The following is an 18,860-nucleotide window of genomic DNA, read 5'->3' as shown; positions in this document are numbered from 1 at the left end:
GGCAGCCTTTATGCCTAAATCATGAAATCTGACACACAGTAACTTGCCAATATGTACAGCTTAAGGCTGCACATGCCACAGTGCCAGTCTTTTACATCTGTTTTCATGTTAACTACAATCTTTTTTTCAGTGGCTCTAGCAGCTTAAAAAAGAAAAGGAAAAAAAAAAACCCAAAACAACACGATATAGCAAAATCCAAATGTAATTCTGGATCTTATCCAATCCATCAGAAGAAGCAAAGACAGCACAAGCACTCACTCAATTTAGAAGGCACTCGGTGCCAGGAATAATGATGGCTGAGACCTCACCAGCCAGATTGCAAAGCTGCTTTGGGTCACTTTGTGTCAACTTAAACCCAAAACTGCATTGGGACCTCTGCTCTGGGTCACTTTCCCTCACTCCCACCATCCAGTTAGAGCATCACAAATTGGACCAATATACAAATGTGCTCCATCATGCCCCACAAAACAGCGCTGTGCAGGGCTACCTGAAGGCACTCCATCACTTTGGAGTGTGGAGTGTTTCATGAGACCCTGCTCCACTGCTGTGAAACCAACACAAGGGTCCCACTTCATTCAGGAAAAAGGAGCTCGAAGACAGACTCTGCAAAGACCCTCAATGCTGCTCTGGGAACAAATTTAAATAATTTCCAACAATGGTCCATACAGGACCCAGAGCTGAATGCACCTTCAAAGCAATACAACTGGACTTCAACAGATCTGTCCTGTAGTAAAAGAAAAAACAAAAACAAAACCCAAACCTCAAAAAAACCCACCTTCAAGCAAATCTGTGATGACTAAATTTATTGCTGCACTTATACCACACTCCAGATAAGACATCCAGGTATGTGGACTGATTGTATTTCAAGGCAAGGGATGCACTTCAAGTGTTGCTAACCCCTTACCTTTCTCAGGGCCTGGATAACTGTGCACCACATTCCCCTGTCCCCAAGACAGACAAATTAAATCATCCATTTTGCTGCATATATTGTGCATCTTAGTTCAGGGCATTTCTGGACACCAGAATAGTATTTAACTGCTACTTGTAACACATTGCTGTATCTTTTCCAGTACTCTGGTTTCTGAACAGAAAAATAAATGCAGATTTGGGTCTTCACAAATGACTGATAACCTGCACCAACTGCAGATTTGTAGGAGACAAAGCCATGCTGAAAAGCACCTGAAGTTTCATACTCCATGCACATCCCTAGATAAACATTTACCATGGGTACTGCACTGAAGAGATGTATGGAAACAGCTCTTAAAAGCCCAGTTGTGTCAAGTTCTTAAAATCATGCAGAAGCAAATACATGGATTAATTTCCAACACAAATACTATCCTTACTTTGATTTCATAATTGAAGAAGATGCAATATACAAACCAAAACATAAGCAGTGACAACACATAATGAGAACTGCAAATATAATCCACATTCAAACAAGAACTGTACATAAACTGCATGTTTACCTAAGTGCTGTTTCAAAATTTCAGTTAAGATTTTTATAGTAAGTCCCTCTGAGAAGTCACTAAGTCACTAAGATTCGCCCTGCAAGGATTTGTAGATATTTGTCTCAACCTATTGGAAACCAAAGAAGCTGAACCAATAACTTCTCTCTCCTATTTTTTTTTTTAGGGGAGGATTGTTTAGGGGTTTTTTAAAGAAAAAAAAAGAAATGCAAAACCAGACTTCAGCAATAAACTTCCCCAAAAAAACCAACATGATTGCGTGCTGCTTTGGAAATGGTCCTGAGAAACCACAAACTGTCAGTCCCACTGGAGTTATAAGAGTTTAATAATAAAGGCTTAACACAGCCTCAGTACCACATACCAGTACAGCAATACACTCCACAGGCCAAGCCAAACAGGGAATACAAGAACACATCACAACATAAGGCTGTGATTTGGCACATCCTTCTTCACATGTTCAAGCCCTGAGGTCTGCATTGCTTTCTTACATGCATTATCAGTGTCTCTCATTCCATATACCTCTGTTCTCCAGATACTCTGATGGATTCCAACAGAACTACAACCTGTATTTAATAACATCTAATGTAATTTATACCTCCAGAGCTTGATCAGAGACCAGATATCCTGCAGAGCTCCATCAGCTGGCCTGGGGATGGCAACTGCAGTAATATTGCCCAACAAAATTTTTATTCAGAGTCAGACTGAAAAGAAAAAAAAGAGGGGCTTCATTTTAATCAAGGAATTAGAAGAACATTCTTAAGGGTCTGTCATTCATCTGTCTCCTTTTTTCTGCTGAGTACTGAAAAGTATAGGATCAAACATCCCAAGAGCCATCAAAATTTATTTTCTATTTGAGATCAATATTCTGAAATGTGACAGACCAGAGAAGGAATATTTAATGCCTGAAACTCTTCATAACTTGCTGACAAAGAGATCAATAACAACAAAAACTATTATTATGTTTCACCTAGTCAGGAAATGAAGCATACAAAGCACTCTCAAACACATTCCACTGTTGGGATTCATTTGGCAAGAAGATCTTAGAACATCTCCTGCCCCAAAGAAAAAATATTTTGAATAAGACCCTATCTTATGATGACTATGCATCATACTGAATAATTCTTATACCCAAAGAACTGAGAGGAACTGAAGAATTTCATTTCTGGCTTAGAGATCTCACTTAGATATCTAAAGTATGAATATCCTTCCTCAGATTCAGTAAAACATAACTGCCTGCACTTAAAAATTCCTTGACAAGGCAACCTTCACTTCCTAACACATTGTTTTGCATGCTGAAGATGGATTCAGGAAAGGGCTAAGTAATTTACTGAGTTTAATGACAAATGCCATCTGACTAACTTAGTAAGTATCCTACTTTTGCATTAATGTTGGGCTCCCCATTCCCCCAGCTTGGTCTATTTTGCTTTACTAAGCTCTTTCTTCTATAGTGTCAAGGATTTTCCTACCTGACACCTCGTTTTCTGAACACAGTGAGATGGCTCTGTGTTAAGGGCACTAGTCACTACAATAACATCTTCTGTACCACAGTTCAAGGATGTTCCAAATGACTCATATTCATCATTTAAAACTCAAGGCACTAATTGTAAGACATCACCTAAGCTCCACTTCACACAGTATCAGTGAAGGTCAAAGGAAACACATATCACACCACTCTTACTGATAATCTCAGCTCCTACACACGTACTTTGTCAAAAATAATCACTACTGCTCCTGTGTTTAGACACCACAAGGAGTTATGATCTCAAGTGTATTGTTTGAGCAGCATAATTCTAACATTTTCAATATCTAAGATGAGAAAATACATATAAAGATGACAGACACAGAGCACAGGCACACTTCCTAGTCACAGATGTGAGAGCAAATAGCAGCAAATAAAGGAACTGCAAGTTTTGGCAAGCAAAACACATGCAGAGTTTCAGTCCAGTGCTGTCTGCAGCTGATAGGAGATCCAGGTTCAAAGTTCAAAACTTAGTCCCTTTATGGGAAGAGAAAAGTCACTCAGCAACAGGACACAGCAACAGGAAACATCCGATTGTAAAGAACATTTCCAATAAACTCTGGGTTTAATAAATTGTCTTAAAACAAGGCTACACTAAATTTGAATGTCTGTCCTGTGTGCCACCTGGCTGTACTTATTTTGGTATGGAGATGTGGGAATAGGACAATGCTTGTTTCAAATAACGTATCTGTGAGGGAAGATTCATCCTCATTTGAGAACACGCATCATTGACAGATATCATAATAATGGAAATATCTCATTCTTAACAGTAATTCAGTTATGCACTGTACAAGTAAAAGTTTCTGCATGTTGCTCTAGCCACTATCTCTTGAAATACCATTCCCATTCACAAAGCACACAGTACTGAAGATCCATAGGTTCTCTCTCCATTTTTGTGGCTCACCCAAAACACCCATTTTACTGACAGCTGACTTCACAGCCAAGCTTAGATCTGAACCCAGATTCCTTGGCCATCCTCTCTGTGAAGACATGATGTCCCTTTTGTGCTTCAGCCTGGAGGCAGCCAGCTTCCACACCGGGAAACTTGACACGGAGCACTGAGGCTCAGCACAAGCTCTGCTGGGGAGGGCAGGCACAGCTGGCTCTGAGTGAGTCTCTGCAAACTAAGCCACAGCCAACAGGGGTAATTCTGCTATAACCCATGCAGCCCTGAACAAGTCCTTTCATTAAATTGTTTCTCATCCACAAAAATAAACAATCTGATTTTTTCCAAAGACCCTTGGATAAAAGGCTTGAAAGTTAAGAATGGATATAGCAAAGCATTATCACTTGTCTGGAGAATTCAATGTGGCATCAAGGTCTACTGGTTACACTGTAAACAGAAAAGTAATTCTCTATCACCTCTCAATTTCCTGTCATTTAATTGAAAATACAGTTCTCTTAGTGATACTGAACTTGAGAGATGTAGTAATATTCCTTTAGGCAATTTTTATTAATTTCATGGAACCTAACCAACCTTTTTACACTTGCTGTTTTGTGCATTACTCCTTTCTCATCAGGACGTCTGTTATGAAGTGGGAAATGAACTGAACAACACTCATGTTCTGAACAGATGTATTTTTAAAATGGTTTGAGCATGCCGATTTTCTTTATTCTGCAATGAATGAATGGAATGAAAAGATGTGGCGTCCTGCGCCAGCTGGCAAATGCATCAGAAGGATATTACATTGCTATTGTCTTCAGCAGTGCCCAAATAACTGTTTGGTGGCGGGAAGGGCTGGTATGTTTTGCTCATAAGATCAGTATTTATTTGGATCTACTACATAACTTCTCAGAGCCATGATCAGCATGGTGCTTACTGAGCATCAGGGACAGGCAGCTCCTCCGTGCCCATCACAGCTCCTGATCCAGGGGAAGGCCAACAGCTCCTGCCTCTCACCTTGCACTTACCAGAAGGGAGGTGGACAGTTCCCAGAGACAAAGGACAAGGTGAGATCAAGGTGCTGCAGGCATTAATGAAGACACACCTGGCTTTGAGGAACACAACTCCGGAGAACGTATAGAACTATCATAAAGTCACAAAAACAGCCAGGCCAAACTCTGCCAATAAAGCTGGTATCCAAGAAATTCTTTTCTTGACAATGAGAAATTCTTTATAGCTAATCCCAAACAGATTCTCAGTATTTTAAGGAGCTCATTATCTCCTAAGACAAGCCTCATATTTTGGTTTCAATTATTACCGTAGCAAAAAGTCAGTCATACTCCCAAATTCCATAGAAGAACATGCAATAAATTACAAAGCAGAATAATTTCTCTCTTTGAAGATAACAATCTATGTGGCAAGACAGAAAATAGGTACTGGCAGTTGGGGAATTACACAGCACAGAGAAAATTAATTCTGTATTTTCATATTGTAAAAAAAAGCATATATTGCTAGCTTAGATACTATAAAACACAAAGCATTTATAATTTGAAATAAATTGCTTTAGTCTTGTAGCATTTTTCCTAAATATGGTCATGGGCTTTTACCACAATAAAACACAGTTTGTGTCTCAAACTTACATATACTCACACAGCTGTCAGAGAATTCTGGAAGGTTGATGCACACCATTTTCTGGTTTACATAAATGAAGATATCTACACACAATTAATGACAATCAGGACAACAACTATTTTATAAACTAATCTTGGTTTTATGCCTATTGAGCCACTCAACCATTTTTTCCTCCCTTTCCCTCACATGCAAAAACCCTTTCCTTTTCCAAGCTAACTCTCAGGAACCCCTCCTTTCTCAAAAGCAGAAGTACAAATACTTCCATCAGGAAATTCACATTCTTGAGTTTCTTTGAAAATGATCATCAACTTAAGATATTTAGCCAGTGGTCAAAAGCTTCCCAAAATCTTAAAGCATGCAATATTTGGCCTAACTACCACAGTAACTGCCAACAAGCTCCTATGTAGAGTTTTTACAGTAAGATTTGTCATTTCTCCTGATTCTGCCTGGAGCACAAACAAATTACAGGAAGGACTAAGGTATGAGGTAAGAACCTAAAGCATCTCCTGAATACAAGTGTTTTAGAGGGATCTTGTCCAGAAAATGACCACACTTGAATCTCTTTTGCATTGCAAGGATCTAGATCATTTATTAACATGAAAGGCGATGTTGAACAGAAAGTCTGCTGGATCCATTTTTCACTCATGTATTCTGCACTTTGGGGCCAGGGGGAAGTTTGTAGGAATTCGTTTAACTTTTAACAGCATCGCCACAACTGATTCCAAAATCTGAAGGGATTTCTGGCTTATCAAATCCTAAAACTTAGTAAGTTTCCAAAACACGCTGAGACTTCCAAATGAAAATTTTGATTTGAGAGATCCTACGCAATATGTGATTTTATAGGTAGCAGACAGACTCAGAGATATGGAGCATAAGTTCTTCCCAAGCTGACAGTTTGGGGAGCAATTTGTCTTTACCTTACTGACACACTAACTGGCCTACAAAGGACATTATGTCTACACAAAAGCCTTCACATCCTAAACCAAACACTGACACAAACAAATCTGAAATAAAGGTGTTCCCAGAGTATCTGCTGGACTATGAAAGCGCCCATACTCAGAGGGAAAAAAACCCCATAAAAAGCTCCAAAACAAGAACCACAGTTACTGAATTGTGCCCATATTCTCATTTCCTATTATTTTCTTTTAAAGAAGTGTTTGGTTTTAATTTTTAATAAAAGAGTTCATCAAAACATAAGAAAAATAACTCGGGGATGCACTAAATACTGTTAGTAATGCCTCATTTCCATGTGCAGAAATTGCGGGACAATGAAAAACTTATTGAAATAGCAGCTGCAGGAGTGGAAGTTGATCACCACACACACCACTCAGCCCGTGGACAAATACAGCTGGAGACAATCTAAGGAAAAGTGTTCCTCCTATCACACCACATAGAAAAATACAATGAATCCCTTTAGATTAGCACTTGGCAGAGAAACAAGCCAGTGAGGGGAAAAAAAAAAGCAACCAACCAAATAAAGCATTAAAATAATTCCAAGGTACCCAGAAGGTTAAATAAGAAGAAACATCGATTGCAGTCTGGGATCAATGGAATTAAACTGTTGAGCACCTCCCTGAAATGTTTCAGCCTTTATAAAAAAATAACTCATAGGGTAGTTTCCAAGTCAGCAGTGATTAAAAATCAGCAGTCACTCTTCTAAGTGGGAAAAGGACATAAAAAAAATACCAATGTCACCTCCAGCTACAAGAACTTTTACTGTCCATGGATTAATTCTATCAAAAAGATCCTTGTCAGCCAGACTGAAGGTTACAGTGACACAAAACTTGTGTGCAAAACTGAAATAGGCAGTAAAATACCAGAGAACCCAGGAAAGCCACAAAGTCTCTTGCATCTTTGCAACAAGCAATCAAAATTCTTCTGGAAAAAAAAGCTAAACAAGAAAACCCACCCCAAATACAGAAGAAAAAAAAGCTGAAATCCCAATCCACATCAATGGACTACTTTAAGAAAAATATGGAGACAAGGGATAAGCTTGCTTAAGAACAGTAATCCAGCATGCAGTGCAGCAGCATCACTGAAGCATCAATTTTTTTGTTGTTGTTGAAGATTCTGTGAAACTGCCAACTCCACTTAAAGTTGAAACTTCAGAAATTGAGAGATGCCAAGAACAACTCCCTTTCTAAGTCAATTTCCACAAAGAAAATCTACTGTAATCTCAGAAAGACAAAACTTCCACAACACTCCACAACAGACTCCAGTCCTTATTAGCATTTCCAGCCACCTGCCAATGTGTGCTTCCAGCCAGGATTTCACAGGCTCACTGGGATTCACAAATTTTAGAGTTTTACCAGTTCTGGATTACTCCACTAACAGAACTCCTTATAAAAGGCAACAGTCATTTTATTAACCTTATTCTAAAACAGCTGCCTCATCTAACACAATTTCTTTTGACTGGCAAAAAAACCCAACAGCTTGATGTTGGCAGGTCTGGGATCAACTCAGAAATGGAAAAGGCCTTATCTTGATTTGTGACAAGTCATCAATTTTGGCAACTTTTTGGCCCTAAATTTGACTATGAAATTGCCTGCACAACTGAGCAGATGATAGGGAAAGAGAGAAGAGGATTAAGGAAAGGGAGATAGCAACGAGTAGGGCATTCTACAAATAAAGAATATTGCAGAAGCCTGAGACAGCAGTTCACAAAACACAAAGGGCTGCTGGTCACTCAGAAAAGGCAAACTGCATTGAATAGCTTAAGCTGTTGGGTTACAAAATCAAGGACTGGGTGTAGAGGAAGAGGTTCTTGAGTTTTATAATGTTTTTAAACTGTAATAAAAGAGTGTCTTTCTCAGGCTGGATAACCTTGACATTCCTTTTAAACCATACTAAAACAAACATGGCCACCAGCTCTCCCAAATAGGATCAAGAAATGGCAACACTAACCACAGTAGGTGCTATTCAAGGCAATACACAAACCTCAGCATCTCAAGGCCAAGGACTCCATATGGAGAAACACAAGCCAAAAGCAGGATTTAGGGCCAACTTCAAAACTGTATATATGTAAGAGAACTGCAACCACTTTAGGATCCTCACTGAATCTGAGCAACTCGTTATCACCAGCCCCAGGCCCACAGGACTTCAGAGAAGGAAACAAAGTTATCAGTTGCAGCAGAGCACTTTCCCACAGCTGGTTTTAATTAAGCGAATTTGGCAGTAGTGACTGACAGCAAGCAGAGCCCTCCCAAATCACTTTGCAAGCATTTTTGCCAGCATTTCACCATCTGTGATAACCAGGATACTTGATACTAACTAGGATCTGTCTGAGGTACGGCATTTTAAAGCCGTGTATCCACTCTCCTTTAAAATCATCTGGTACAGCCACAGTTTACAGGTAATTGGAGCCACTGTTTACAGATAATGGAGTGTGGGGAGAAGATGCAGAATGTGAGGAAAGGCATTGGATAAATTCCACTGAGAAAACCGCTCCTGAAAAAGCAGATAGATCATTTGCCAGAATCCCATAATACCTTGGCCATGTCCATGGTACATAAACCTATAAATGATCACATGGATATTGAGGAGATTTTGGAGTTGTAACAAACAGAATGGCCCATATAATTTCTAGGCTATTTGTGTAGTTTTTCTTTTATGCATACGTGCAGGATAGGGCAGGTTTAGTATGAAGAAATGCTTTGGGTTATACCATGATGTCAGAACAATCCAGGGTATGGCCAGACTGTGCAAATGTAAGCCCCATTAAGGGAATGAGAAAGGGTCTAGAAAAGGAGTAATTTTAATGGCATCTAACTACATGGAAATTTTTTTCTAAGGTGAATCTATGACCAGCAATTGGAGTGGGAGACACTAATGGTATCAGTACCAGCACTGGTACATGAGACCAACACGCATAAGGAATAGATTGATTACTAAATATATGTCATGAACATGAAAAAAAATATTTTAAAAAAATCAGCCTTCTGCAGGAACACTTAGCATGTACCCACACCTGGTCTGTCTGGTTCACTCAAGGTATGAATATCTGATACAAACACTAGTTCAGATTAAAACACTGACCTGGCCACCTCCAATAAATGCAGACTGCTGTCACTAAAGCCAGGAAAGTTGCCAGGAATCAAGCCTTAAGTCTGAACCAAGGCAAAGGAAACAGTGGAAGTTGCAGGATCATAAGTGTGGGCTTCACAAGAGCAAAATTCAGGGACCAGCTTCAGAAAAGTCCATAGGATTTGGGCCTTGGGAGAAGACTGGTGCAGGAGAGTTTGCTCATTTTTAAGAATGACCTCCACTGTGCTCAAGAATCATAGAGCCAATGTGCAGAAAATCAAGATACAGTACCAGGAGACCCACATGGATCAACGAGGAGATTTTGACAATACTCAAATATAAAAGAATGCACACAAGAGGTGGGAGCAGGGACAAATGTAGAGACACTGCCCTAGTGTGCAAAGACAGACTTGGGAAGGTCAAATCCTGCCTGGAGCTGAAAACAGCCAGGGACAAGAAGTGCTTCTACAAGCAATAGAGCAGTAAAAAGAAGGTTAGAGAAAATGTGGGCCTGCTGCCGAGAAAAAAATATGGAAAAGGCCTGGAGAAACGGGCAGGCAGATCTCATGAAGTTCAGCAAAGAAAAATGCAAAGTCCTGCTCCTGGAGAGGAATAACTATGCCCTTCAGGCTGGGTGCCAACTTGCTGGAAAACAGCTTTGCAGAGAAGAACCTGGGAATCAGGGTGGAGCAGCTGACCCGAACCAGCAGCATGCCCTGGTCACAAAGGCAGCCTCCAGCCCCCAGGGTGGGGACCCTTCCCCTGCTCAGCACTGGGGGGCTCTGCTGCAGGGCTCCCCTCTGCAGAGACACACACTGGAACCAGTCCAACAGGCTAAGATGATTAAAGGATTGGAGCATCTGCCACGAGGGGAGGCTGAGAGAGCTGGGATTGCTCAGCCTTGAGCAGAGACGGCTCAGGGAGATCTTAGTAACTTAACCTGATGGCAAGGATTAAAGAAGGCAGAGATGGGCTCAGAGGTGAGGTGACCAGTGAAAGGACAATAGGCAATGGGAACAAAGTGAGAAGCAGGAAATTCTGTTTAAACCTCATAAAAAAACACATCTGTACTATGGGGATGCCACTGAGTTACAACTATTTTGTGACTCTGTCAAACACCCTTGTGTTCTAAATAAGTATTGCTCTTAGGATTTTAGTGCAAGTACTGCCCCTCAATTGAGATTGCTTCAGAACAAATTAAATGCAAAGGAATCAACTGCAAAAAAAGACAAACCTTCCAGTCTGCTGGTAAGATGACGCCAGGCAAAAATTCTGAACAAATGCCTTTAAAAAGTGAGAACTCAATTTATCCCAAATGGAGCACAGGGTAAATCTAATAACTACAAGGTTAGGGTTCATTTACAAAGAATTTCCTTCCCAGTATAATGAAATATATTGTTAATGGCTACTATGTGAGTCCAGGAGTGAAAATCCAATAATCCTGCTGAGATCATGATTATTACCCATAATGAACTGGGTTTTCCTACTGGCTTTCACAAGAGGAGCAGCCAGTTAAATACAATGTGCACACTGGAGTGTTTTGGCCAGGAACTGAGCTAGAAGGATCTGGGCAGTTTCTCTACAGTTGCTCAACATATTCAACATGACTGGAGTGTCCCACAAATTCCCCCCTCAAATTTCACCCTTCAGAAGATTTCAAGCAGGTGGATTATTAATGTCCTGCATTCTGCAAGTGAAAATTTACATAGCGATGGCCCAGAAGGCACAGCTTCCCACCACAGCCCCAAACAGCCCATTCCCCTAGGCCCCCTCCTTTGAGCCATCACAAAGACTCCCATGGCTGAAAGGTCAGACTTTCCATTTTGGTTTTCTGCTGTTTTGCAGTAGGCTGGCATTGTTTGCCATGCCATCAGTCAAACAGAAACAGCTGGCTCAAGGTAAGCTGTAGAAATAATGGCTAGGATTGAAGCACAAAGAATGTGAGTGATGTTCCAAAACAGTTATAGCCAGTGCTAGCAGTGTTTCCTGCAGCCAAAGGCACATTAACACCTTTCTATCCACTCCTCCTTCACTGTGGCTCTACCCCTACCAGGCATCTTGTCTTCTGCTCCCAACAGATTCCATCACTGAAAGCCACCTACAGTCCCAGAAAAATGCTGAAGAATGAAGACAGATCGGGAAAAGAGTTATTGTGGCTTTTGAATATTTTTTTATTTTTCAAGCCTGTCTTTATAAGGTCTTCTCTCAATGAAATTACACTGTAGTTAGTACCTGTAAAATTATCCATGAGGACAAACCACGATGAGAGGTAGACTCAGCACAAAGTGCTTCAGTGAGTTTGCTACTATATCTACTACATCTTATAACTACAAGGGGTGTCTTCTGACACCATGGCTTAGATCATGGCTTTGCAAAGCAGAAAACCTCAGTCACAGAGCAATTCTTTTTGCCAACTTAATATCAAATAAGCCCATACCAGAATTCCATAGAATCACAGAATGTTTAGGTTTGGAAGGGATCTTAAAAACCATATAGTTTTAAAAACCATCCAGATCTTAAAAACCACCATAGTTCCAACCCCCTGCCATGGGAAGAAACAACTTCCACCAGACCAGGTTGCTCAAACCCCTGTCCAACCTGGCCTTCAAGGCTTCCAGGAATGAGGCAGCCACAACTTCTCTGGGAACCCTCTTCTAGTGCCTCACCAGCCTCACAGTAAATAATTTCTTCCTAATATTCAGTCTAAACCTGCGCTTTCAGTTTGAAACCATTTCTGTAAGCACAGGTACATTACAGTGGAGTCAGAACACAGCAGTGACCAAACTGAAGGTGTCTCACTTCCATCAGGATTACCAATTCCAACCTCAAATTAACACCAGCCTCCACGCCAGACAGGATACTCTGGCACCAAAGAAAAATTTAGGAGATTTTCACACCCTGTGTGGCCCAGCACATCACTGCAACTGCCCCCAGCACAGCTGTGCCATGAAAATTGCTCACAGGGAGAGGGGACGTGGTAAATTGGATCACTGAAAAAGTATGGGACAAAAATCACCAAAAATAGTCCTTAAAAATGTTACTATTAAGTAGTCATTTAGAGCAGATTTATCACAAAAATCAACACACTATGTAACTGTACTCTCAGAAACTTAGATTTGGAAAGCTCAGGTCCTTTCCACAGAACTGAAATGATCCCTGGCAAAACGGTAACATTCCTTAAAAGCGGGTCTTAAATAACAGCCCACCTGTTGACATTCAAATAAAACACAACTCTGGTGAACAGCAGCCAGAGACTGTGCAAGAATGTGGTAAATAAAACACAGGAGGAGAGAGCAGGGCTGTCCAACAAGAGATGGAATAATTGCAACTTTGTCCCCAAACCTTTACTGGTTCTTTTATAGTTTATCTCCAGAAGAAAAACTCTCTGGAAAGTTCCAGCATAATCAACTCCTCAATCTAGAACAAAGAAGGAACAGTCAGTCCTTCCACAACACTGAAGGACAAACAACTGTATCAGAATACACATCTTTGAAGCACTCTTTGTGACATCAGAACTAATGAGAAAACATTCGTACTTAATTGGGTGATTCTCCACAAAACTACTCATAAATGCATGCTATGAGGACAGGGCAGTGATCCAACAAAGACCAATAACATGTCAACAGTTCCAATGAGTAACATATTAGGAGCAAAAAAATTCCAAACTCGGTGTGAAAAACCTCATTTTTTATCTTGCACCAACAGTACCCTCTGCTGTTCCAAAGCTGCACTGCATAAGGTGACATCCAGCCCTGACGATCAGAATACTCCATCCATCAAAAGCATCCACCTAGCTTTATTCATTAATTATCCCACTTCCTGTAAAGATGTTCCAGATGTATTGGTTACTTCCTACTAACGAGACAGGTTTTGGGTTGGTTATAATATACATATACTTATTGTCCCAAAACCTTCTTCTGTGAGTAGAAAAACACAGTTTTAGCCTTAGAAATAATTTTAAAAGATTAATTTGAAAATTAACAAAAAATAAAATAAATGGAAGGCTATCCTCTAAGGAAGACAAGACCCAGTCAACACCACAATAATATTTTCTGGAACATTTCTGTAAAGCCAAAAGGGGGTTTTAGATTTTAAAATCAGTGTATTGCTCAACAGCCACACATCAGATATTCTACCACAAGGTTTTTCAAAACGCATCTTGAGGGCTACATCCCATCTGGCAAATGGCCCTAGAGGAAACAACACAGGAAGACTCCTGTACTTCTGATATCCTCTGATAACCCAGCATGCCCATGCTGGAAGAAGGACCATCACACTGCAGATGCAGCACAGCAAGAGCAGAAACAGGGAGGCGAGGCAGGGAATTCCCCTGTGATGAAAATTCCAGAGCCACCCACGCAGGGTCACCATGAAGCTTCAGGAAAAGCCCTGAACCTGAGGAGACACCTCCCTCAGAGTGTCCAGCTGATGATCACCAGCAGCAGAGAAATTCAGAAATGGAGTGTACTACTGTTCTTGTCCCCTCATGTGGAAGGCAATGTCAAGGAGGATAGGCACAAATTGTATGAGCAGTACAGGGGAAAAAATGCCCCCAAGTGGGATTTGCGGCACAGGCATCTCACCAAGGCAGCCTGTATGAACAAGCACAAGGAGGAAAAGACATACAAGGACAAGGAATGCTCTAACTAGATTACATACTTAAGATGACCGTGCCAAAATTGAACTGTGAATGAATACACTGAAGTATAATCCAGAACTACAGAAAAAAAACCTCAAAACAAACAAACCAGAAAATAGAACTCTTTCAGTATAGAGAAGAAACAAATTGGTACAACTTGCAATGGAAAAGAAACCTCTACTGCTTGATCTCAAAATCTTTTCAGGGCAGGGTGACATATGACAGAAAATGTCTACAGAGCTTAAAACCAAAAGAAACTGAACAAAGCATGTTGTCCTTAACTATATTGTCAACAGGACAGTTCCACCCAGTTCAGTGTCTTCTTCTGAAGCGATGGGAGACAGCAGTCAGCTGCCTCTGAGCAAAGGACACAACTTTGAAGCTTCAAGGCTGGTTTCATGTCTTTCCATCACGAGCAGACTTAGAATCAAACTTCCATACATTTAACAGCAACACGACTTCCAAGTGTGTGGCAAGTATACAAATATTTGATCTTGGAAAGGGAACAAAGTGCTTCCAAGGGGACTCAATGGTGTTGTAATGAGTTACAGTGAACAGCAAGCTGATCTGAATTGGCACCACAATGCTGAAACCCTCATGTCTTTGCACTGAAAAGCATCAGCTAGAGCACAACTGCAAACCACATTTCTCTATTCCACTCATTCCAAAGAAATACATGCTGGAGCACCACACACCAAGAAACATACATACATGTTAGAGAGTATTTAGAAGTAGCAATGTTTAATATTTTTTTAAAAAATTTCCACTAGAAAGATTATAAAGCCCAAATCTGAAGAAAGTAAGACTGCAAGAAGCTTATCAACTAATCTAAAACTCACAAACACATGTTGAGGGGAGAAAAAAAAATTAAAATGAGTGAGGGTGAAAGTCAGAAAAGCTTGCAATTGACTTCATTGTGGCCAAAGGGATTTAGAGTAGACATCAGGAAAAATCTGTCTAGAGGGAAGAACAATTAAGCACTGGGACAGATTGTACCAGTTCCCCTAATTAGATTTTATAGAGTACTTATGACATATGTTGGAATAAAAAGATGTTAAAAATATTGTTTCTAAAAGTCCAGAGAAAGACCTGGGGTAGTTCTTTCCAGTGTTATTTGCTACAATTTCCTATGAAGGAAAACATTTTGAATGGCCATTATTAGAATATACAACCTCTAAAATAAGTAGTAACATTTAAGGTCAGATAATCAAGAAAACACACTACTAGAAATCAAGTCTATTAATCTACACTTTAAAAAAGCACAGGACAATTATTTTTCAAATTAAATACTTACTAAAGTATCTTAGAAAGTACCTAAATGTTATACAGAAGGAAAGGAAATTGCCTTGTACACCCAGGTCACTCCCTGTTGTTTCTTAATGCCAGTGAGGTAGCTGGACTAAATGTCAGAGTGCCAGGAGTACAAAAATGCAAGATAACAGCACTGAGGTACATAACATAAATATGAAAATAAGTTAAAAAGAAATATTAATTATATTTTCAAAACCTAAATAATTATTTTGAAGCTTAACACTATCCCTCTTAAAACTATCCCTTTCTTACCTACAGACTGACTGTTCAGGACTGTTATTCTCACTTGCTGATATTATCTTGCTACTGTCAGTGCTTTAAAAATAAAAAAAAAAGAAGAAAATTAATTTGCAACCAACTTTAGCATTAGGACAGCAATAAGGAAGGAGGCTTCTACTTTATGGCCAGAGAAACATTATTCAATACTACCCAAGTCCTAAGAAGGTTACAATCTCAACAATGTAACTTCTTCCTCCATACAATTGACCAACATCCCTGTAGAAATTTGAGACTGGTTCAAGCCTGTTCTTTAAAGAAGCCAAAAACATTTGCCTTGATGGAGAAACAACATGGAAGAAAAAATAATTAAAAATTATAAATACAGATTTGCTTCTGTCTTCAAGATGAAACTTGCAATGTGCAAGCACCTCCACATGTTTGTAATCCTGACAGAGCCCAGCATTCAATATGCAATAGCAGGGGATTTATACCCCACGTGATTCCAAGTAACTGCATTCCCCAAACACTTTATTGGACCAGACAGACATTCCAGAGATGAGGCTTCACACTGCACAGGATGCAGGAAGGGAACCACCCAGCAATCTATGCAAGATGAAGCCTTCTGGAAACATTCATCCCACTGGACACGGACAAAGGAAATACCACAAATAATGCTTTTTAATTAAAATGTGTTACAAAGTGTACACAGGCACACACTAGAAGGAACTGGTAAAAAAGATAATAAGATAAAATGTCTTAGAAAAGGAGTATACTTACTTCTCAACTCCTACTAAAAGAAAAGAAATTATGGTATTTGTTATGAACTAATAGCTTTGGAAATTTCACCTTTCAAGGACAATAAGTGGAGGTGCTATGAGGAAGGGACAACCACTACTGTTGGTGCAGTCACTGCAAGCAGAAAGACAAACATTTGTGTGCAATGGCTAAAAGGACTCAAAAGGGAAATGAATTTGCAACACACAACACTATGGTTGCAACCAGCATATATCTTATTGCACAATTCATTAAATACCTCCAGTGTTCCTATACCACAGAGTTTTGAATCAATGAAGCAATTCATGGGAGAGATTTAAAGAGCTTAGTGTGGATATCTGAAAAACTAAACTACCTCAAAAATAGTTTGGAAAACAACATCTGTGCTACACCAGGAACCAGAACTTGAAGAAAATTTAAGAAAGATGTGCAGAAAGTTGAAGCATGATCAAATAAGCAATACAAATGCTCAAAAGGATTAGAAAAACCAAACAAAAGTACAAAAGGGAGACTTTAAGGGCACCACTCCTTTTGGATGCAACACGTTGCAGTCCCCAACTGCCTCTAAAACAGGTTGCAACCCCAAATTTATAGTCACTTCAATATTAAACAAACCTATGTTCAACACTCCAGATATCTCCACATTTTAGTCACAATCCAGACATGCCTATCATTAATAGCTGGCAGCAGCAGAAGTTGTTAAAACACATCAGTGTTCACACCCAACCCAGCCATTTTCAGCAGCTCTGCCTTCTCCAGAGGGAGCCAGTTACAACATGCATGGTCCCCCTTGCAACCATCATCTTCTCACAGCCCTCAGCTTCTGATTTCACAGCAGTCAGTAACAGCCACCCTCTTTCAAACAGTTCTTTGTTATTCTGAGCTTACTAAACTGTGTGTCAAGCACTCAGAGCCTAAATGACAAGTATTGCACAAACAGCCACTGCCTTTCCTCACTGACCTTCTCATCTGTTGAGTTCTGAAATTTTGAGAGACAGCCCTGATTACTCTGGTAATTACTTCTCACACTGTCTTCTGGTCTTCACTTTATACCCACCATTATAAACCAAAAAAAAAAGTGTAGCATATGGAACACATATTCAATTCTCACTCAATCCTGCAAGTCCTTCAGGGGAAGGAAGTGACAATGGCCACAAGTTACAGATTAGGATGTTCTGACTGGACATTAGGAAAAATGTCTCTACCACAGCACAATGGAACAGGCTGCCCACAGATGGTGCCTGGTACCTGAAGTCTGTTTTTCTACTAATCATTCTGTTCTATACTCCCTTAAAAGTAACTGCTTTTGGACTTGATCCCCTTGAGAAGCATAAAGCCTTTGTGGCAGCAACATCAATACCTACATTGTTATTGTATATTCAATACATTCAATACTGTACATTCCATGTTACGTGTCCCTTCATTCACCTGACATTTCTTCAGCCAACTCCAATATGAGCATCTCCAGTGCAACAGAGGCATGACAAAGAGGTGTGTGAAACATAAGATGACGTGCCAAAAAGTATATAGAACTATTTAACTGAAAGAAAACAGAAAAAAAGTTTAGGAAAAGGGGTACAGGAATACACAAATATAAAAAACCACTCCAGATGACAATGAACCCTCTGTTCTACTACATCATGCCTGGTCCCTAGGGAGGGCTGCAGACAAACAAGGGATTGTGCAGGGGTTGTGCAGATGATCAAACACCAGGGCACTGACACAAGGCCTGTGAGGAGAGACTGAGGCAATGAGCCTGTTTAGCCTGCACCTGGGGGAGGCCCAAGGGCAGCCCTCCAGCACCTGCAGGAGGCTCCCCAGGAAATGGAGCCTGGTTCCCAAAGTGCCACACGGTGGGAGGATGAGAGGCAGTGGGCACAAGCTGAAATGAGAGGTTGGGACTGTTGGATGTAAAGAGAAATCTCTTCACCATGAAGACAGTGATATATTGGAAAAGACTGTATATTGGAAAAGAAAGGTTGTGCAGTCTCCATTCTTGGAAGTTTTCAAAACCTGACTGATAAAGACTTGGTCTCAGCCAATAATTGATGCTGCTTTGACCAGGAGGTTGGACTAGAAATTTAGTTACATTCATTCCAACTATTATTATCCTCTAATTTTGCAAAGTCTTGCTCTATTCTTAAAAACACTTAAGATTTTTTTAAAGATATTTTAAACTTGAACAAATCAAACATTAAAACTAATCCATGTAGATTTCTTTTCCTCTAGCTTACCATATCTGGACACATAAGATGGAAAGGATTATTTTTCCCACTATTTACACATTGCAGATGTAGGCACACAAATATGAGAGTGTACTATAGTTACCTTTAGTAAAAGAGCTCTTTTTACTACTAAGCCTGCAACAATAATGGCTAAACAGAGTCAGAGAGA

At 40.1% G+C, this 18,860-nt stretch overlaps 1 protein-coding gene across 9 annotated transcripts in view; it reads right to left on the bottom strand.

Moving 5' to 3' along the window:
* The window catches only part of ST3GAL3 (ST3 beta-galactoside alpha-2,3-sialyltransferase 3), a 174,005-nt gene that overhangs the window by 136,070 nt on the left and 19,075 nt on the right, over window positions 1-18,860 (bottom strand). Inside the window, exon 1 of one of the 9 annotated variants that reach the window (XM_064719653.1) lies at window positions 2,062-2,074. The exons of the other annotated variants lie outside the window; for them this stretch is intronic. The gene's annotated coding sequence lies outside the window, so the exon portion shown is untranslated. Of the gene's footprint in view, window positions 1-2,061; window positions 2,075-18,860 lie in introns of those variants that run through there. 9 annotated transcript variants of the gene reach the window in all.

The sequence above is a fragment of the Zonotrichia leucophrys genome, chromosome 8 (assembly GCF_028769735.1).
Source record: "Zonotrichia leucophrys gambelii isolate GWCS_2022_RI chromosome 8, RI_Zleu_2.0, whole genome shotgun sequence".
In the NCBI taxonomy this organism is placed as follows: Eukaryota; Metazoa; Chordata; class Aves; order Passeriformes; family Passerellidae; genus Zonotrichia; species Zonotrichia leucophrys.
Note: the sequence above shows the minus strand (reverse complement) of the source record. Positions and strands in the feature narration are given on the sequence as shown.